This window comes from Dasypus novemcinctus, chromosome 13 (assembly GCF_030445035.2).
Source record: "Dasypus novemcinctus isolate mDasNov1 chromosome 13, mDasNov1.1.hap2, whole genome shotgun sequence".
NCBI classification, from domain to species: domain Eukaryota; kingdom Metazoa; phylum Chordata; class Mammalia; order Cingulata; family Dasypodidae; genus Dasypus; species Dasypus novemcinctus.
This window is the reverse complement of record NC_080685.1, coordinates 23,184,849-23,206,481: the sequence shown is the minus strand read 5'-3', so window position 1 is coordinate 23,206,481 and position 21,633 is coordinate 23,184,849. Positions and strand designations below refer to the sequence as shown.

The 21,633-nt window shown below is 48.9% G+C and overlaps 1 long non-coding RNA gene and 2 other non-coding genes across 5 annotated transcripts in view; 1 reads left to right on the top strand and 2 right to left on the bottom strand.

The window, feature by feature from the left end:
- The window catches only part of LOC131280876 (uncharacterized), a 43,930-nt gene that overhangs the window by 21,306 nt on the left and 991 nt on the right, over nucleotides 1–21,633 (bottom strand). The window contains exon 1 of one of the 3 annotated variants that reach the window (XR_009188531.1): nucleotides 14,119–14,740. The exons of 1 other annotated variant lie outside the window; for it this stretch is intronic. This is a non-coding gene — a long non-coding RNA (uncharacterized lncRNA). Of the gene's footprint in view, nucleotides 1–2,563; nucleotides 2,864–14,118; nucleotides 14,741–21,633 lie in introns of those variants that run through there. One more of the 3 variants, XR_009188530.1, reaches the window with a different exon arrangement.
- TRNAN-GUU (transfer RNA asparagine (anticodon GUU)) lies at nucleotides 2,508–2,581 on the bottom strand. The gene has a single exon. It is a non-coding gene; the product is annotated as a tRNA-Asn (tRNA).
- On the top strand, nucleotides 18,967–19,037 carry TRNAG-CCC (transfer RNA glycine (anticodon CCC)). Its single transcript has one exon. It is a non-coding gene; the product is annotated as a tRNA-Gly (tRNA).

Here is a 21,633-nt window from a genome sequence, read left to right as displayed (position 1 = left end):
AAAGGAAGGAGGAAGGAAGGAAGGAAGGAGATAAGAAAAAGAAAAGGAAAACCTAGAGCACAACACGTGTGGCCTGGACATGGGTGCTGAACTAGGAGGTGATCCTGTGATGCAAGCAGTTAGTATTTGGTCTCATGGCCTGGTCTTCTGTCCAATGCAAGCATGTAATCGAGGACTGACTTGGGGTGAATGTTCACCATTTTAAAACAGCCCAACGCCATGAGAACTTGAGCCTTGGCTATGGAACCGGTAGAAACATGAGGGCCTGACTCAAATACTAGACTTAAGATTTGCCCAAAGAGAACAAAAGAAAGTGGCAGGAGCCAGAGGCCTATTTCTGGGGGCAAGGTAGCAAAGAGACCTGGAAACTAAGTGGCTTGAGAGGAATTACCTGTCAAGGCGAATGCAATGAAAGAGAAGGATAGTGGGGCTGGGGGCTCTCCAGGGCTCCTGACTTGCAGGGAGCACTCTCTCATGCCGCAGACCTATGTAGGAGCTCCAGTGTCCAAGGGATGAAACTTTCATCAAGTGCTTTGTTTTGGAATTGGGAATCCTGACTGAGATGCGAGATTTTGAATCCAGGATGGGAAAATCCTGGTCCTGACTTCCAGGAGAAGACAATGGCCTTTAAGCATGGGCCTATGGGCTGCCGAGGTCTCATGGGGATAAAGCACGCTCCTTGTTCTTTTGTAGGATTGTTTCTGGTATGTAATGCGATGAATTTTGTTTGTACAAGTCCTAAATTTCGACACAGCTGATAGCACTCTATTCAGAAAAGGGTAGTGACAACTGTCCAGATATTGGATAAAATCATCTTTTTTGCTGAAAGACTTTAATAAACTCTTCTCTGATGGGTCTTGTGAGAAAATGTAAGAAATATAAGACATCTGCTGTATTGTTGAACTCCAAAGTTCACTGAGATAAGCAAGCGTTGCAGCCAGGTTTTGAGCATAGAATGTCTGCTTTCCAAGAAGACCTGGTTACACAGAGACAAATCTGGCAATACAAGAAATTTATTTGAGGACAAAGTTCACCTCTAATTTTCAAATCTCCAGGGGAGAACCTTCATGTCATGTCAACTGAGATTTTGCTCAGTAGGGCTTATTTCATCTGATTTAAGTGATAAGGACAAAAAGGATGAGTACATTGCTCAATGACAACAAGAAAGAAATCCAACAGTATAGAGAATCTACCTGAAAAGACTCAAAAGGAAGCTGGTCATTCTAGGGGGGTTACACCACCAAATATTTAGTTAACAGCCCAATAGCCCACAGTTAATAGCCCAAGGACTTCCATAGGAGCCCCTGGTTTGCCGCCTGCCTGGAGAACCTGGACTCGTGCATCCCCACCGTCCCTGTGAGAGACTCTTATAAAATCTCACACTATTTACAGATATCTCCTGTTGATTCTGTTTCTCTAGAGAACCCCGACTAATACACTCATGCCCCGAGCTTGTCTCCTGTTTGAATAGATTTCTGAGGTGCTGTGCATCAAAGGCCTCAAGAGCCTAGTCTGGCACTAATCGGTGGCCCTTAGGGGAAGCTCATCTCCAGGAGGCAGTGCTCTGGAGATGCTGCGGAATCACTTCTTATCCCTTCGTGAAGGGTGGAGGGACACGTTATTATAGATAGACCTCAACAGCTTTCCTTTGATTGGTTTGGTAACTGAAAAATTAACAGATGTGCCTTGAGCACACACTCTGAGCAGGCCCGTGAGTAAGACAGTCCCTAAAGGAGAACACGGAGCTGCCCTTGTGCTCGGGACTAAGAAGCTGCCACTGGAAAGGAGTAGTAATGTTTTGATGGTTTTTCGTAATTGATAACAAATGTTCCACAACAATGAAGGTGTTGATGGAGGGGTAATGTAAGGAAATTCTGCATGACTGTTTGGTAAGCTCACAACTTCTCTAATTAAAAAAAAAAAAATAGGGGAATTCATGTAACTGGAGTGGTTGAGCGACTGCTTCCCATGTACTAGGTCCTGGGAAAATTTAAAAATATATATACACACACACACACACACACACATATATACTTAGTTGCCCCACTCTTAAGTGCATGTCTGCTGTGAAGAAAACAAAAGGAAACATCCCCAATTCAACCTATAAGAAATGACTTGATAATTTTTGCTGAAAAAAGAAAGGAGAAAAACACAAAGGAATTAATAATACAATCAGATTAGAGAAGCATTGCCTTGGTAAAACAAACAAAATAAACAAACAAAAAACAACAACAAAGAAGCATTGCCTTGGTAAAACAAACAAAATAAACAAACAAAAAACAACAACAAAAAACAACGCACAGTCAGTAAGAATGAAAGGTTCCTAAGAAGACACCAAGTTTGTCGTCAATGGCTCCCGTGAGAGCAATGGGAGATGCCTTGCTTACACAGCCTCCTGCTGAGGGTTAGACACAGAGGAGAGGGAATGGGCCTGTAGGCGTGTAGGGGATTATGCCATGGGGAATGGAGAGCAAACGCCTCACATTTTAAAACAAGCTGGCAGCCGCCGTCCCTGGGTGGGCTCGAACCACCAACCTTTCGGTTAACAGCCGAACGCGCTCACCGATTGCGCCACAGAGACGTCTACACGCCGGCTTCCTCCTCGCAATGGCTCCCGAGCATTCACTAACCACCAGGCGGTGCCGCTTGTCTCCGCAGAACAAACGCGCAGGCGCCAAGGCTTCGGGAATTGGACGGGTTGGGGCCACACGTGGGACACCCGGGCGCTGGGTGGCTCCGACGCGGCGACAGCCGCCGGCCCCTCCACTCCTCAGAAGCCAGAGCCCCCCGGGGGGGCCGGTGCCCGCGCCCCCCAGCCCCTCCCCGAGCCCGCGGGGGCCGTAGGGAGCTGCGCGTCCCGTGGGCGCCTGCGCGGCGCTTCCCGGGCTTTGCTCTTCCAGCCAACCGACTGCGCCGCTCGATCCCGCCAGCGGAGCCCGCAGGGGCGGTGGGCGGGGCGGAGGAGGCGGCGGGGCCCCCTCGGCCAAGGGCGAGCGAGTGGGGGAGCGAGGGGAGGCGGGGCCGGGCAGCAGCCCTGGCGGCAGGCTGTGCAGAGGCGAGGCCGGCTCCCGAGGAGGGGAGCAGTGGGGAGGGAGGGACAGAGAGGAGATGACAGAGAAGGATGGAGACCTGTAGCTGCCCAACAGCAAAGCAGCCGAATAGTTTTAATCTATTCACGACAAAATTAGGAAAGCAAGAAAAGTCGTTGTCACGAACTTTGTGGCCCTATGATCCTATGGTGGTTAATATTCTACGTTGTGGCCGCAGGAACATCGGTCCTAGTCCACGTTGCGGAATTTTCCTCAATATTTTTAAATCAATGTAATGCAGACAAGTAGTTTCAAAATGGTATAGTACTAAATGGAAAACAGCAATCCCTCTCGCCAAATTCCACTCCCTGGATACAGCCACTTTCACTACGTTCTTTCCTCTGATATTCACTTCTATAATTCTAAGTAAAGTCCTTATGCTACTATTATTTCATTAAAGTTTTTGAAAAGTAATACATTCACATGGTTCTCAAGTAAAACATACAAAAAATATACAAGTAAGAGAGTTATTGCTCCAACTCCTGCTGCCCATCCAATTAGTTGCTACCCAACTCCACCTTTCTCGGGTAACCATTGTTATTAGTTTCCTGTGTGTACTTATATACAAGAAAATACAACTATGTATTTACTTTTTCCTACCTTTGTTAACGTGCAAAACGTGGTATAGTAGCCTCTACCCGTGATGATATCTCACAATAACAAACAATCAAAACAATTCAGTGGCTTGTTTCTACTGGCACTGCATGTCCATCCTGGGTTGGCCAGAGACTTTATTTCACATCTTCCTCACCCAGGGTGCCAGGCAAACAGAGTCTCTATCATCTGGAGGGCCATGCTGGGAATGGCATGGGCAGGGTACATTTTAAATCACTCTCTGGTCCTTAGACACTTCCTCCCAGATGTGACACAAATCACTTCTGCTCCCATTTCATTGACTAAATCATGTCACACAGACCTGACAGTTCAAAGGGAAGAGAAAAGTATGAAATATCCTGGGCCCAAGAGATGGAGAACCAGACATGCTGGGGAACAGCAAGGAAGGTCACCTCGTATACACATTGTTCTGCACTTGCTTTTGTCAGCAAAGAAAATATTGAATTAAGCACACCATCTTAGTGAACAGAGAGAAAATCCTTATTCTTGTCTTTAAGGCTGATGGACATTTGTATTATTTCCATTATTTCCTTTAAAAAATGCTACACTGAATAAGCATTTACAGTTGTTATCTTGCACACATGTAAATGTGTCTCTAGGATAAATTACTGTAAGCGGAATTCCGCTTCAAACAGTATAAACTCTGATAATATTTATAGCTCTGGCCAAGTTGCTCTCCATAGAGGTCAGGACAATTTACATCCTTGCCATCAATCTATGAGGATGTCAGGTTTACCACCACCTGCCAAGAGCATATCATCAAACTTAGGGTTGTTCTCCAGTCTAATAGGTGAAAATAGACTCATTTTAGTATTTAATTCCATTTCTCTTCCTATGGATAAAGTTGAGTTTTCTGCTACTTTTTGATTTTTATAATTCAGAGTTTCTATAAGAGTAAATGAGAATTTATTTCTCTAATACTACCTACATCTACTCAAATTTCTTACCCACAAACTCTCCATTCCATACATTTACATCTTGGTTTGGTGTTAGTTCATAATCAATTTATATAGTGCCAGATTGTTTATTATAAATTTCCTCTTATATACTCTCTTTTTTTAGAATTGATAAGTGCCTTGAGTTTTTTACTCAAATATTTTTCTTTTATTAATTCTTAGAATGTTTGCATTTGTTCCGTGGTCTCCAGTACATCTCTGTCAGTACTTTCCCCCAAATTATCAAATGTAGTGTATTAATTTATTCATAACATTTTTTCCCAGAGACTTCTTTGGAGAGCCATCTGATTTTTACACCATTCTGGACTCTTTATTCTCTAGCCCTGCTTCTTAGATCCCATCTCATCTTTTTCTTAGATTACTTATTAGAGTATATCATTTAATAACTTCCAGAAAATTCTAGTTTCTGGTGTTTGATGTCTTTCTTCTAATATCACTTTTGACATTTGACTAGAATGGCAATTTTGAGTAAAAATCAATTTGCCTCCAATTTATGAAGACATTATTCCATTGGCTACAAATATCCAGACATGCTGTGAAGAAATACAATTCCATCCTGATTTATATTTGTGAGAGAGGCTTCTATCTGTCCTCCAATATCCATTCTTCCTATTTCCATTAGGAAAATAACTCCTAACTTATCGCTCTAGCATTATAGTGGTTTATGGGCATGTGACTAAGTTTGCCAAGTAGAGTGTGAGTTGAAATTATATTGTCTACTTCCAGATTTATACCTAAAGTAAACAACGCCCAATAACCATTCTTCCCTCCCTCTTCCCTCTGGGTGAGATGCAGACCTGATGGAGGGACCTACGCTGCCATCTTGAACTCAGAATGGAAAGCAGCATGTTGAGGATTCCAGAGCTGCCCTCCCTGCCCTGGACCTACCTCTGAACGTAAATGAGGAATAAATTTCTAACTTTGTTGTGCCACTCCACTTTTCAAATCTCTTTGTTAAAGCTGCATAGATTCTTTCTTGATATACTATAATTTTGTATATGGTTTCTCGTCTCTTTCTCTCTCACATGCAGCATTAGGATCTTCCTTTTATCCCCAGTGTTCTGAAAAATTTTCAGTATAGCCCTGTCATGGGTCCTTCTTTTCTTCAGTGTGCACTTTTTCTCTAAATTGTTTTGTTTTTCAATTCTGTGAGATGTACTTGTATTATTTCTTCAAGAATTAGCTTCTACCCACTTTCTCGGTAGCATTTGCCTCTGTCCCTGAAGACTTTTCTTTCCTCATTTCCAACTTTTCCCCACTTTCTCAATTTTATCTTTCAATTCTTTTGGCACGTTAAAAAATATATCAAAGCTGTGCTGTGCTCATTTTCCCAGAGTTCTTTATCATTATTCTGTGAATATCTCTGAAGATATTTATTATAGCATTTTTTCCCTTCAAATTTCTTTTGTTCCCTCTTTATCCTGTTTTTGTTGTTTGTCTTACTTTGGAGTCTTCTTTTAATGTTTGGTAACATTCATATTTAGCCATCTGTTAAATATGTTCATCTTTAAGAGAGAGGTGCTCTAAGTGGAACAGCAGGATTTGTCAACAGATGGTGACTGGGTGGCAAGCAGTTCTTCTTTCTTTTTTTTTCTAAGATTTATTTTCTGTATTTCTCCCCCTTTCCCCACCCTCCCCCAGTTGTCTGCTCTTTGTATCCATTTGCTGTGTGTTATTTTGTGTCCCCTTGTAGTCATGTCAGCGGCACCAAGAACTTGTGTCTCTTTTTCTTGCGTCATCTTGCTGCGTCAGCTCTCCATGCCTGCAGCACCACTCCTAGGAAGGTTGCACTTTTATCACGCTGCGTGGCTCTCCTTATGGGCATACTCCTTTCACTTGGAGCTCCCCTACACAGGGAACAGCCCTGAGTGGCAGGGCACTCTGTGCGCTTCAGCACTGCACATGGGCCAGCTCACCACATGGGTCAGGAGGCCCTGGGTTTGAACCCTGGACCTCCCATGTGGTAGGGGAATGCTCTATCCCTGAGCCAAATCCACTTCCCAGCAGTTCATCTTTATGAGAGTACTCTCAAATGTCAATGTCTTGACAACTTTTCTTTAGAGTGGATTAATTTTGCAAGAGAAAATTCTATCGTTTCCTGACATGTTGAGGGACATAATCCTCACTAGTTTTGACACCGTGAAAATGTCCAAATCTCGGCATCATCAAGATGTCTTCCTGAAGACCAGCTTCCTGAGGTCCTGGACTCCTCTGGCACATGGCAGCATCTGCTGCTCTTGTTTGCTTTGGTTTCACTGCTTTCAACTTCTTGCTTCTGTAGCTTTATCCTCAAATTAACTTTTGTGTGCAGTGTGAGGTAAAACAAAGGTTTTTTATTTCTCCAATAGCTGTGTGCATTTGTTCCTGAACCACTTCTTGAAAATATTTTCTTTCCCTATCAAACTGCTTTTATGGAAAACCCACTGCCCATATACTTGGGAATCAGTTTCAAACTCCACAACTCAGTCCATTTCTCTGTCTTGGCCTGATGCCACTAGCACATGGCCTTGTTTAGCATAGCTTATTGTTCTGTTTTAAAATTTTTATTTTACTTGTTTATTGGTACACTCATCTTCTTCTTAGGAGGTACCAGGAACCGAAGTGGGGACTCAACAGACAGATATATGTCATGGCAAAGGACAGAGTGGAGGGTTCTTGATGTTGGAGTTTTGACGTTGGAATTTGATGCTGAAGTTTTAACTGGAGCCCTTGGGAAAGAGACAGAGCCGTTCCCTGATAATGTACAGCTAACCTTGTGGAGAGAGGCAAAGCCTAGAGAGCCTCATGGTCTACATCTGACCTAGTGAAAAAACAAGATCTGAGCCCAGCGAACCCAGGAAACCTGAACCGCAGAGGTCGGCAGCCATCTTGCTCCAACATGTAAAAATAGACTTTTATGAGGGAAGTAATTTATGCTTTATGGCCTGGTATCTGTAAGCTTCTACCCCAAATAAATACCCTTATAAAAACCAACCAGTTTCTGGTATTTTGCATCAGCACCCCTTTGGCTGACTGATAGAAATGGTAAAACCAAAAAACAAACAAACCAGAACAAAACAACGCTCCTCCCAAAAAAAGAAAACAAAAGACACCATGTAGAGTTACCCCCACTCTCAGTCGAGTGGTTCACATGATGAAGACTGAGACCACCCAAGCCTGGTGAAGATGTGGAACAAGCACAACTCTCACACATGGTTCAGGGGAATGCAAACGGGTCCAAGTATCTTGAGAAAGCTTGGGCAGTTTTTGAAGTTAGGCATTTATCTCTCTTTCATCATAAGAATTGCTCACCTAGCAATTCCTCATTTCTCCCGGACAAATGAAAATCTCTGTCGACAAAAGCGCTCTTGGAGCCATTGTTGAAAGCAGCCTTTAGTCACAAAAGGCAAGACTGGAAAGAAGTCAAATGTCCATTACCTGGAGAGTCACAAAGCAGTTGTGGTCCATGGTGCCATGGGCTAGTACTCAGTGCTCAAAAGGGAATGAGTCGTGAGTCATCAAAGACTGGAAGGAAGACAGGCCACCATCTGTTTCTGTGGTGCAATCAGTTAGCACCTAAGGCTGTTAATGGAAAGGTTGGTGGTTCTAGCCCACCTAGGGAAGGACACAGCCTTTTCCAGTGGGAGGTGCTTGCTGTCCCCTTACACCTCGCATAGCTTCTCCCACCAAGACATCCACCACTCCCCACCTGCTGGCTTCTGTCGCTCCCACACCAAAGACAGCCAAACTTAACTGCTCCAACACCCTCCCCCAAGACTCCCAACAACAGCTACTGTCATCCTGCAACCTGCTGCCATCCTTCCTACCCTCTTACATATACGGAGGCATATTTTTCTTTCACCAATGCATCTCTACCCTAGTTTATTTCCACCAGTCCCTATTTGACTCTTCTCATAGTCTTCCTATAAGAAGCAGTTTTACTGAGATAGATTCCTATGCCATACCATCTCGCCAAAGACCACAACCAGTGGCTTTTAGTCTAACCAAAGTGTTGACACTTCATCACCACAGAAAAATTTGGGAGATTCTCATTACTCCAAAAGACAAAATTCCACCCCTCTTAGCAGTCACCTCTCCATCCCTCTATCCACAAATCTAGTTCCACCTTTATAAATTCATTTATATTTACATTTTGAATAAATGCAGTCACACATTATGTAGTACTTTGTGAATGGTTGGTTTCTTTCACTCAGCACATTTTCATTTCATTTTTGTACCTTCTGTAAGGCAGAGGAGAACCCCAGGAAATGTGTGAGCTGGGGTGGGGGGAGGGAAGTTCTGTGGCACAGATAGAAAGAGAGGAAATCAGGAATCATAGTAAGCCAGGATAGAAGGGGGAAAGGAAGGATGAGGAAGCCAGGTGAGGCGTCAGAGGCACGTGGATAAGCCGGAGGGGGCAGCTTCGGGGCCCACCAGCCTCCCTGCGACCACAGGCCCCTGGCTTCCTTCTGCCTGGAGGAGGTACCTCTCCTGCCTTCAGGTCCCCAGGAGGCTCTGGAAAGGCCTCTCCTCACGTGGGAAGCTTGAATCCGAGCCCCACTCTGTGCTGAAGGTCCTCACAGGGCGGGGGTAAGGAAGGTGATACGGGTGGGAGAGGCTGCGGCTAGAGGGGTGCTGGGTGAGGGGTGGCCCCGCTGAGCCACAGGAGTTGACCAGGCCCGCGAAGGCCGAGGCCCCAAGGCGCTGCGCTGAGGGGAAGAGATGGGGAGGGAAGAGAGGCGAGAAGGAGGGCAACCTAAGCAGCGGGTGCCTTCAGGCTTTGGTCGGCAATAAATGAGTTTTTGGAGCCCGAGAAAGTGACACCGTGGGGAAAGGGCGAGGTTCCTTTGTATCAGGAGAGCAGCGGAGAAGCAAATCCTGGTCGGAGCACTTCCCTGCACACGTGGAGGGAAAGCCAGGGCAGCAGTAGGTTTTCAAGTCTGCCTGGAGACACGGAAGGTCAGGGAAAGCGCAACCTCAACTTCCACCAACGCAAATTTTGCACTCAGTGTCCCCCTCTGGGGCAATCGCAGGGCTCAGCAGATCCTCAGGGCAATCTATGAGCCTCGCCCTGGGAAAGCACCCATGGGTGTCTTCCCTGCCAGGTAAGTCCGCAAGCAGCAGGGCAAGCACGCGGCAGCCTCGTCCATTTCACTCCACACCACGCAAGGCCACCCTGCTTCCCGCGCCCCGCCCGCCGCCAGCCTCCCAGCCGCTCTCCGCTAAGTCATTCCAGCCCCGGGCGCCAAGCGCAGGCCAGGGCCGGGACAACTCTGCCCCTGGAAGCACGAGCAGGTCTGCAGCCCTGCGGCCACTAGCTGGCTCCTCTGCCCCGCGCAGGCTGCCTCTGGCGCCTCAGGCAACGTCACCTCCCTGGATCTCGCCCTCCCAGCGGCTGTCAATGCACCCAATATTTATCCGCACACCTCTTGGTGACAGCGCATGGAAACGAGAAGAGAAGAGGTGCGCAGCGCCTGGTGGGCGGCGGCGGGCTGGGGTGTCCACGGGGGTGAACCCCCACCGGGTGTCTGCTGGCTTGTGGGGGGGCGGGGCGCAGAGCGGCGTCTGGGTGTCCTGGTGTCCTTTGGACGCCGCCTCCTGCCCGTGCCCTGACGGCGCTTTTCCGTGTCTGCCCAGCTCGCGAGCTGCACGTGTGCCCCGACCTCCTCACCTGCGTGTATAGACGCCTCCGCGCGGAGCCTCGGGGACCCCACCCGCCGCTCACCTCCCTCGCACGTGGCGGGTGTCGCGCCGGTCACCTCCCCCAAAAGCCTAATGAACACTCGAGCAGCAGCCGGAGCCGAGGAGCAGGAGCGGCCGCCCCTTTCCCAAGCGAGTCAAGACCCCCGGGCTCGGCCTCTGCCTCCCCTCAGGGACTCCAGCGCAGCCAGACCTGCTCCCGGGGCGGCCAGTGCGCCTCCTGCCACCCCACAGGGAGGAGACTCGCTGCGGGCCCGTGTGACGCGGCAAGAGGCGCAGGGACCCTCCAAAGCCGCGCGGGCCCTGGGGGTGTGGGCGGAAGGGAAGACTGGCGCGGCCTGAGCAGCGCCCCAAGCCCCCCTCCTCCTCCCCCCGCAGCTTTGGGGGGCCGCCCACTTGGGCGCCTGGAGGCCCCAGCTGCCCGCCCCCCCTTCCTCCCGCGGTTCCATGTCTGCCTCGAGGCCTGTCTGTCTCCCGAGGACCTTTGTCCAGGCCGCCGAGGGCGTGGGGACGCGCGGGAGGCTCGGGGTCGTCCCGCCCGCGGAGGTCTCTGGCTCGGCAGCGGCTAAAACTGAAGGCGGCCAGTCTCAAGCCCGGACTTCGCTGGAGTCGCCCTGAAGGAAGGAGAACTTGGGGGGCGCCGGAGGACTTGCCTCGGCCGCGGAGGAGCCGCAGCGAGAGGCCGAGGCGAGAGCGCTGCCCCCAGGCGAGCGGGTCTGGCCCGTGGGCGCGTTGGGGCGAGGGCGCGGCTTCCTGGGGGGCCTGGAGGCTCGGGTCATCCGTGCAGAGCCCAGAGCCCCGGCCGCGGGCTCCAGAAGCCGGGACGGCGGCGTCGGCAGCCCCGGGACGGTGGGAGCGGCCCAAAGGCGCAGGGGCCTAAGGCGCCGGCCCCGCAGCTGCAGGGGCTGGAGAGGCTGTCAAGGCCAAGAGTGTCCGTGGGCGCTTCTTTCGGAAAGGAAGTGAGATTCGGGAGGCGGAACCCAGAGAGTGGGGCTCGGGCTCCTTGGCTGAGGAGTGGGCGTGAGAGTGGGAGGCGGCGCCTGTGGGGAGCAGGCGTGTGGTTTTCGGGAAAGGATGGGGGGTGGTTGCCGAGGCCCTTTTCCAGCACTTGGCTGCTGTCGCTTGAATTTGGAAGGGAGGTTGCATTTGGTAGCTTGCCAATCCTGCCAGTTGGACGCCTCGGCATGACTACTGTCATGGATGGATATCTGAGACTACTGGCTGTTTGGTTTCCGTAGTGTAGTGGTTATCACTGTCGCCTCACACCCAATAGGTCCCTAGTTGGAAACCAGGTGGAAAAAACTCCCTTTTCCTTAGGCTTGGGAATTGGGCGGATCCTAGCTTTGGGGGAAAATGCTTCTAGCCACCAACAGTTTCCACCGCAGCTGCTGCTCTGGCCTTATGTGTCAGGATACCATGACTGACAGAATGAGGTAAGCGCCTCCAAAAGGATGCTGCCCCTTTTCACAGCACTGCTCCTAAAGAAGCAGTCAACTAGGTAAGAAGCCAGATAAGATGGATAAAGTAAAGATTTTTAAATTATACCTCCTGCTTTTGCTGGCGACTCAGAAAAAGCAGGAGGATAAATGCAGGGGGAGAAACATTGAGTGAGATTTCCAGTCCACAAACTTTAGGCTCAAGACCAACCTGTTGTTTGATTGCGGACAGCTACATTTTAAACCCAAACCAAAACTGCCTTACTCGAGTGAAGGACCAAAGCACAAAATGTGGGCAGTCACTGCAGTTGTAAAGTTGACGGGGAAAAGATCAGAAAGAGGAGAAGCTGAAGCCAAGTTCCAAATCTGGGTAAAACCCTCCCTGATTTCTGGCTAGCTCTGGAATTATGCAAACAAAGTCCTCCAGCTGATATTCCACCTGCCATACACTCCAGGGTAGAACCAACGAGAAGGGATGCTGATCATCCACAGGATTACAGCCTGCTCTTTAAAAACAGCCAGTACTCGTTGTGATGCCTAAGAATCCAGAGTCAGGCGGGCATCTTTCAAGATATCGAGAATACAATTCAAATGTATCTGCATCTGTTAATCGCTTAAAAGAAACGGGAACGGTGACCCACGATCCAAATTCGGGAAGAGTGACGCAGAGATGATCCAATTGATAGACTGTGGAGACAAAAAATGTCTCAGATAAACTTGTAACTGTGCTCCTGATTAAAGGGAAAATAGAACCACCTTCAAAATTCGGAGGTTGTAAATGTCCTCAAGAAATAGAAATAATAAAGAGAAGACAAAATCAATAATATTAAATGTGAAAGGGAAGTTGTCAATTTAGAAAAACGGACTCACTGCCTAGAATTCACTACATTTGGAGGATAACAGGAAGTCTCTACCTGAAGGACAAAGGCCGGGGGAATAAAAATATAATTAACACATGCTGGTGTTCATAGCGGCCTTATTCGTGATTGCCAAAAGTTGGAAACAACCCGGCTGTCCATCAACAGGTGAATTGGGTGAACGACTTGTGGTGGATAGAGATGGTGAACTGTTTTGCAGCAGGAAGAAGAAATGAAGTCGTGAAGCCTGTGACAACAGGGGTGAACCTGGAGGACGTCATGTTGAGTCAAGCACACCAGACGCAAAAGGACAAATACTGTACGATTGTGCTATTATGAACCGAATGTATCGTGTCAACTCATGGGGGGTATAATTAGAATGCAAGTCACCCGTAAATAGGAGGAGGGAAGAGGATGGAAAGACTGATCTGTGGAGAACTGGTGGGGGAAACGGTTGTGTGTAAATCTTTGGAGATGACTAGAAGTGGCTAAAGCATATCACGGTACTTGTCACTAGCAGTGCTAGTGGATGGGTCTGACAGTGGCTGAAAGGCCTGGTCTAAGGCTGGCAGGAAAGCTACAAACTGTAACATGGGACTGGATGAGACAGTGAACCTTCATGTTAAACATGAACATGGGGGGAGTGCGTGTATATGTACATAAGACTGCTTTACACAGTATCATGCAAGCCGACTAGCGAGGAGGAAAGAGGACTGAAGCTATGTAGCGCAGGCGAGGCCCAGGGAGATTGAGAGATGATGAGTTTTGTTAGTTTGGTTTCTGTTTATTATTGTTATTGGAATAATGAGGGTGCTCTGGGAACAATTGGGGTGATGAATGCACAAATATGTGATAACACTGAATACCATTGTTTGTATTCCTTGCATGGATTGATCCTTTATTAGTATGTAACAATAAAATCGACTTGTTAAAAGCATTAATTCCCTTCAAAATAACATCAGAGAATAAAATAACACTTGAGAGCAAATTCACTAAAAGGGCTAAGCTTGTATTCAATTGGTACAGATTTCCTGTTGGAGGTGAGGAAAAGCATTTAGTAATGAGTTGTGGTGAGTGTAGAAAAACAATTGTGAATGTAATTAATACCCTGGACTATAAACATGAAATTAACATGAAATGTTTGTGTTGCAGTAATATGTATATATGTGTGTATATTTGCATGCATACACACACACACACACACACACACACACACTTAAGAGAGCCTCGGGACCTGAAGGCAATATCAAATTTCCCACATTTATCTATTTTGAGTTTAAGGAAGAGAGGAGAGAGAGAATTAGGCCAGGAAAAGTATATCTAATCACCCCAATTTGGTGGAAAAACTAGACATTTCCCACGCCTACCCTTTAGTAGCCTGTTGAAGAATGTTCGGGGAAGGAGAGGGTCCACGGTCAGGCCACCGCCCCACTACCCTCCACGCGGGGGGCCCTCGGGGGCCTCCCCCAGCGCACCCCCGTCTCACCTCGCAGGCTTCTCTTCAGAACGTGGAAGCAGCCGTTCACCAGCCAGCGGGCTGAGCAGAGCAGCCCGTCTCCAGGGGACGCACGAGGACGCGGCCTGGCTGGTGGCTGCGTGGTCCTGCATTAAGGGCGGGATGCGTGTGTCTGCGGGACCCCGGCGAGGAGCGCAGGGCGCGGGCTGAGGCCGCCGCGGGCTGCGACGCCGCGCGGGGAACTTGGGGACACGCTGCGGCCCTCGACCGCCGCCCCTGCCGCGTGAGGAGGGAGCGCAGGCAGGACCCCGGCGCCCCTGACGAGCCCCGCCCGCCTCTCCCGGCCTCGGGGCGTCGCTTCCGCCTCCCGCCCTGGCCGCGCGGGGACCTCGTGGGAGCAAAGGAAGCTCCCAGCGTGAGGAGGGCGGCGCGAGGGACGGGGACGAGCGTCCGGCGCCCAGGGCTGCTGGGGAAGGACGGCCCCTCCTGCTCCTGCAGGAGCCGCGCCAGCCTGAGGGCCTGCGCCTCTGCGGGCCGAGGGGCGCTGCGGGGGTCTCTGCTGAGAAGCGTCGCCGCCGCCAGTGCGTCCCTCCAGGGCGGGTCTCGGCGCCCGAGCGGAGGACGGTCCTGAGAAGGCGGGGACGGGGACTGCCCCGCGGCCCCGCTCGCTCAGCTCAGGCGCCCGCCTCGCCTCAGGCCCGCCGCGGGCTGCAGGGGGCTGTCCCGCAGAAGCAGGAAGCGGCGCCTCAGGGCTGCGGGCCGGGCGTGTCGCGCGCCCTCTCGTGGCTCCTCGGGGCGGGGCAGGAGCCCGCAGGCCTTCACCCGCCCCGGCAGCTTCCCGCCCCGCACGGCTCCCTGCGAGCTGCTGCTCCCCGCGGCGCCGCCGTCCTCCCGCCCGTGGGGAGGAGGGAGAACTGCCCCTCGTCCTGACGGTCCCGACGGGAGGGGAAACTGAGGAAACTCCTCTCTAGTGCCGGGGAGGCGGGCGGGAGCCACCTCAAGGGGAGGGAGGGGAAGTGCGTGTCCCTGAGGGGCGGCTCTAGCGCGGCGTCGAGTCCGCCTGGCCTTCCGCAGGGCGCTCTGTGCGGGGAAGGGAACTGGGCGGAGGCGCCACCACGTCCCTGGTTCGAGCCCGAGCGCGCGACGCGGGGCGCCGTGAGCCCGTCCCCACTGCGCGGCCGCGGGCGCCTTGCTCGGAGCGGCCGTCCTTGCACTTCGGGTGCGAGGGAAGCGCGGCGACCAGGGCACAAGAGAAGAAACTGTGGGAGGAAGAGGCACAGCCCTCCCCAAACGTGGCTTCCCTTCACCTCCACAGGAGATTCAAGCAGAGAAACACACGCAAGGCTTTCCGCCAACCGCAAACTCTCTCTTCCCTTTTGGTTGCCTGTGTGGCCTTTCTAGAGACCTCCCCACGCTGTAGGGAAACCGCCCTTACGTCCTTGTGCAAATTCCCACTCCATTTCCTGTGAAGCAGGACCTTTTTAAAAAGGCAAATAAAAGAAGTTGCAGGAGATATAAAGGGTAAAGGAAAGCTGCCCTCTCCGTAGTCTCTCAGACCCTGGGGGAAAGAGAGCAAGAGTGACAGGGGCAGGGGCTGTTCCCGGGCCCTCCAGCAGGTGGGGCGGTGAGAACTCTGCGCTTCCTCTAGGGCTCAGGCTGCTCTTCCAACAAATTCAACAGCAGTTGCCTGAGGTGTGGCGCATTCCACAGCCACATTCCCTGAGACCTAGTCTCTGCTAGGGCACTAACTAACACGTGAAGGTGCAATTCAAGTCTTGGACTTAAGTCAAACAGAGCAAGTCTAGTAGGGGTGAGAGTTTATCCAGAGAGGAAAGCAAGATCCTGCTTTCATGACAGGATGGAGGTGCTTTGGGCCAGTGGACTAGGCATGGGGAAGAAGAGCTAAGGGGTGTTGTTTTATTGGATTGAAACACTCGAGATGGTGGCGCAGTTTTCTGGAGAGGCTGGGCTTGGATCTGATTCTGGTGTCCTGAGGTCCATCGTGGTGTGTGAAGCTGAGAGGGAAAGCACGGAGGCGCTGAGCCTTAGCGTTCTTAACTCAGAGGAGCCCGTAGTGCATGGACTTTTGCAGTTCTTCACAGCTTTCTGCTGTGACCTGATGGCAATAAATCTGGCTGCATAGAAGAAACCTGTGGCAGTGACCCTACTAAGAAACATCAGAGACAGTGGTATTTTAAGGGCCTGGAATAAGCAAACAAGTGGGACAAGCTGTAAGGTCCCTGCTACTCTATCAAATTATTAAATGTTGTTTGGTCGGGTAAGACAAAAACTCTACATCGTCTGTATTTGATAAAGTACAATGTTTTCTCATGTTAATAGAATTTGCAATATTGTTGGAACACTAAAAAACTTGTATCTCAGTAAGATGTGTTAATTTGGAAAGGTTCTTCATGGGAGTAGGACGGCCTCCAGCAGGCTGCTTTTAAAAATAAAAAAAGAGGGGGAAGGTGGATATTAACTTAGCCTGTGAATTGGCTATGGCCAGCACCAATACTGGCTTTGGGTGGGGTTTGTGGCAAAGGCAATATTCTAACTGAGTAACCCTTGGGTTTTAGTCACAATTGTGGGAAGAGGCCAAAAGTACTATATTAAAAAGCAATTGTGTGCAGCATAGGAAGCCCTGCTGCAAGTGAAAGATCTAACCCGACAGTGTCTGGTCACTCTGAAGACTGCCATCCCTATCCAGAGGTGGACTGCAGATACTAAAAGCAGAACAGAAACAAGGGACTGTTGTGAATTACCCTCTATGGGGGAGAGATCTGTAGAAGAACATCTGGGACGCCTGCCAGCGGTGACAGGTAAATGTCAGTAATGTCCCTGCCCCCTGCTCTAACATCCCTCTCAGGACTGTTGAGGCACATGCCTCAGGAAGCTCCAGAGCCATACAAGTGACAGCTGAGAATGAAGCAGAGTGGCTCCACCAGAAAAGTGAACATCGTGAATACCAGCCCTTGTGGTGCCAAGCACAGCAGTTCCCGCTGCTTGCTATTCACCAACAGCGTGTGGCCTTAATGTCACTTCAATGACTGTGACATCAGCACCCTCCTGCTCTTGGAAGGGGCAAGATACGCTTTCACTACTACAGACACTGCAACAGGACTCCTATAACAGGTCAGCTATTGCTTTCCTCACCTCACAATGATGGACTAAGTTTAAATTCAACATTGAGGTATGGCCCCAGGTCCAGTGAAGATGCTAAGAGCAGGACCAAGGAAGGCACTGAAATTATGTGATAAACTTCCAGCATGCCACAGCCCCAAATGGGCAAGTAACAATAAATCATCATTGCCTATGCCTCAAACTACACAAATTGGGGGAAATGAGGACATTTTTGATTGAGTACTGGCCTATATAGCCTTGCTGGTAGGAAATCTTAAGTCCATGAGAAAAAAGTCATCACTAGTTGAAAGTCTGTATAATCAGTTGTAGTTATGGATTATGTATAAAATGCTGTTCTAAACTTGGAAGAAATATTACAAAATGTAATGATGGCTGGAATTGCCAATGGGCTAGTCACTAAACCCTATGACTTGGGGAGAAAGTTGGGAAGGAGGTATTCTGGGAGAAATGTTACTTGTTGGTCTTTGTTTTTTTTTGAACTTAGTCCTCAGAAGCACACAACAATCCCTTCGGGATATGAAGCAGCAAGAAAGCACAGAATCCACCTTCATTGCTTTACAAAAACAAAAAGGGGGAAATGTGGGAAACTGGCTTACCTGTTCCCTATTTGTTGCACTTGTTCCCTGTTACTGTAAACATTGCCGTGCTATTGAGGAACAGCTGCTCTGGAGTTCCTAATAATTATGAGGCAGAAATTAGGGTGGGGCTCTCAATTTCAGAAGCTGTGAGTCCTGTGGTCCCATCTTTGCTCCTCTCCTGTGTCTTTCTCTCTGTCCCTTTATTTTGTAAAGTTCTGCATTGCCTTCCCTTCAAGGCAACCTATCACGCAGCTATTGCAGCAACTGAGTGCAGGCTTCATCTTCATGTATCTTTTTATACTAAGGATATATTACACATCTATCCAAGGCTTTGAACGCCAGGCAAAGCATACCATTGCCATCATGATGACAAGACCGAGTCATTCCTTTGGCACAAAAAATACCTCGAGAGATCTAATGCCACTGACCAAATTTGTTTCTCCATTATGTCTCTTGTAATCCTGGCCGTTTTCTTGGCATTCTACTTCTGTTGCTTATTTCTTCCCTGGATTGGAATTGGAGTTACCAAACCTAGCAAAGGAGGGTCCCTTCTCAGACCCTCTGAGTAGCACCATGGGGTTGACAGTTGAAGGTTTGGGGTCATCAACCAGGGCCCTGGATGAATTTGTCATGTTTTTGGATAGGAGTCTCTCATGCAGTTGGAAAGGGCCTTTTTCAGACACACACTGACAAAAGAGGTGTTTTGATAGTTTCATTTGCCCGTTGTCACTTTATGCTGTTGCCTGAGCCAATTGTACCTTGTAAGCTTTGGCTTTGGGCGTTGTCGCTCGGTCTTTTAACTCTGTCCTCTGAAAACAACACTATGGAAAACTGCCTTGGAAAACGTGAGCATCGTAATAGCAATTCTTCATCAAGACAGTTGTTGGACACTGAGCCCAGGAATAAGCAAGCCCTGGGAACGAAAGGACCTTGAACCCAGAAAGAAGCAAAACCCTGGAAAGGAAAAACCCGGGAAGCCTGAACCCTCACGCCATTAGCTGCCATCTTGCTCCAACACATGAAAATAGACTTTGGTGAGGAAAGTAACTTATGCTTAATGGCATGGTAACTGTAAGCTCCTACCCAAAATAAATACCCTTTATAAAAACTTAAAAAAAAAAAAAGACAGTTGTTGGATGAAAAACACAGCATCACCACAGCATTGGTGGTTCAGTGGTAGAATTCTTGCCTCCCATGCGAGAGACCCGGGTTCGATTCCCGGCCAATGCACATAATCATCCGGAGGGGTGTTTTCTTTTTCCTTTCCTGCCTACACCTTCCTCACCCTCCTTTTCAACCATTACCCAGTGCCTGCCACATCTTTTCTGCTTCTCACTGCCAGCAGTGCGTGCCCACAAACCCACTTTTCTAACAACCTTCTTACAACTCAAAAGCCCAAAATGCACTAGAAAACCAGTAATACTTGACTCATGTTCTCATCTCAGTTCATTTCTACCTTCCAAAACCCTGCATTTGTCTTCAGTTACTGCTCCTACCTACTTTTCTCCATCTCATTACTTTTCTGCCTTTTGATTGGGAGACTTAGCTCATTCAGGAGTTCCCAGGATTCTCATTCAAGGCGGTTTACCATCCTTGAGGGACTGGCTTGACTGCGCTGATATGCGCAGTGTTTTCATCTTTGATCGGTCCAAAATATATTCTAATTGCAATTCTCGTATTTGCTTTGGTACAAGGATTCATGGAAAGCGTTCCAAAGACATGGGAGTTCCTTCTTACATTTTCAGAACTGAATTGCCCAAAGACAATTTTGTTTTCCTTCCTCCAAGCTGTTTTGGAATTTGCCTCTGCTGTCCCTTGGCAGTCAGGGCCAGTCAGGAAACCCACACCAATCTCATGCCCTCACTGGAAGGGGAAAACCCATGAGAGCTCAAGCTTGTGGCCACGAATTCTTGTGAACTGATTTTCTAAAAAAAAATTACTCCTCCAGATTCAGTTTGTAAAGTCAAGCCCGCCCTTCACAAAGAAATCAGAGATTTGAAGGGATAGGACTAGATTGGATCACACTTTCCCCGAGGGCACAGGATTTGCTGCTGCAACTTCTTGGGGCCAGGACCTCCTGAAGGACTTCTCAAAATCGCCTGGGAGAGGAACTTGAACTAAGTCCTCTTTGTCCTCAAGCCCACTGAACAGAATTCCTCATAAACCACGTTAGCAATCAACCTCAGGGCATAGGCAGTTTGGGGACTCCATTTTTACTTCGCGCCCTGGCACCTGTGAAGGTTCCTGGCAGGCTGGCCATGCACCTCCAGTCAAAATGTTTTCACGCTATCAAGCTTTTAAAAGGGAGAAATCATCTCTAAAAGACATTGTATTCTCTTACTTACAAAACAATTACAGGATGACACCTGTCGGAGTCTTGTTCGGTGACCCGAGGTATCGGGAATGAAAGACAAAGAAAGATTGGGTTCAGGGGATCTGAGAGCATTGATTTCTCAAGCTCATCAGACAAGTTTATTGAGTCGAGGGGCTAGTATATATACCCCTAACCTACGTGACATTCAGCACAAAATCAAGTTACCTATTACCCTTACCTCATACTATATTAACTAGTGGTTGATGAAAACCCAACAAACTTTACTGGAACTATTATTGTAAGAATCAGTAACTATACTCATAAATCCTGTTACCCAGGTTGTTCTGTTCTATATGTATTGTTCTGCCTGCAGGTGTGCTTACCCAGCCAAGACTGTGCTCCGCACCGATAATCATAAGGGACAGCTTGACTCAGTGGTCAAGGAAGTAACTTGCTTCCATGGAAACAACATGCCTTTGTTTCCCACAGACACCCCAGAGGTAAAGGATGGATTTAGAATCCCTGGACTAAGAACAGGCTGCATGAGGAAAAGGGAGAGTGGTCCACACCTCCTGTGCCACTTGCCAGAGTCTTGCTCCAACCAGCTGGTGCTCTGCTCTGTCTGCACCTCCAGCTCCATCCACTGACTGTCGCTTCACAAAAGGCCGTTTCAGTACACCTCCCCACCCCAGCCCCAGTCCTAGGTGTGAGTAGAGCCAGGTTACCTTTGGTACCCACTTCAAATGCTCAGGTTGTGGAAATGGTACCCACGGGCTAAAGGAAACTTGGGATCGGCATTGTGGCATTCTGTGTAGCGTGGGTGGGTCTTTGGAGGAGAGGGACATGGATCCCATGTGGGCATGTCCCTCCACATTATCCTCACCCAGGGCAGAGAGCTATAGCCAGAAGAGTGGCCAGGCCAGATTCCTTCTTCCCTGGCAAGAAGCACAATATCCTGTATACAAGCAAGCATACCATGGGAGCACACACATTCCCCAAGCAACCGTGAGATCCTGATATTGTCATCACTAGTCACTTTAGCTTCCCTCATTGGGAGCACACAGAGAAAACAGGCAAGTGCAGGCAAAAGGAAGTGAGTTTCAATGAAGCCAGGATGTTGCGTCCACTGTCCAGGTTCCCTAACCTTGAGGGGAAGCAGCTGTGCAGATTTGCCCTCAAGGCTGCTTGTTGGCAAAATGTGCGAAAGTTATGCATTGACTGGTTGGAAAAAGGATGGCTGAAAGAACACAAGTGCCAAGGACAGATGTCTGAGAATATTCGCTAGGCAATTTATCATTCACGAATGAAGTGGCATTTGAACATTTTTAATATATTCGGGCATGGAAAGGAATGCAATTGGGAAAAAAGGAATTAGAAAATAATGACCCAGAGGCTAACACGGATAACCATGATGAGACTAGATGACAATTACTGGATATTAATGTCACTGTTGTACCTTGCTGTACCTTGGTTCTGTTATGTGTCAGGAGAGCCATAAAAAAGGGGTGATTC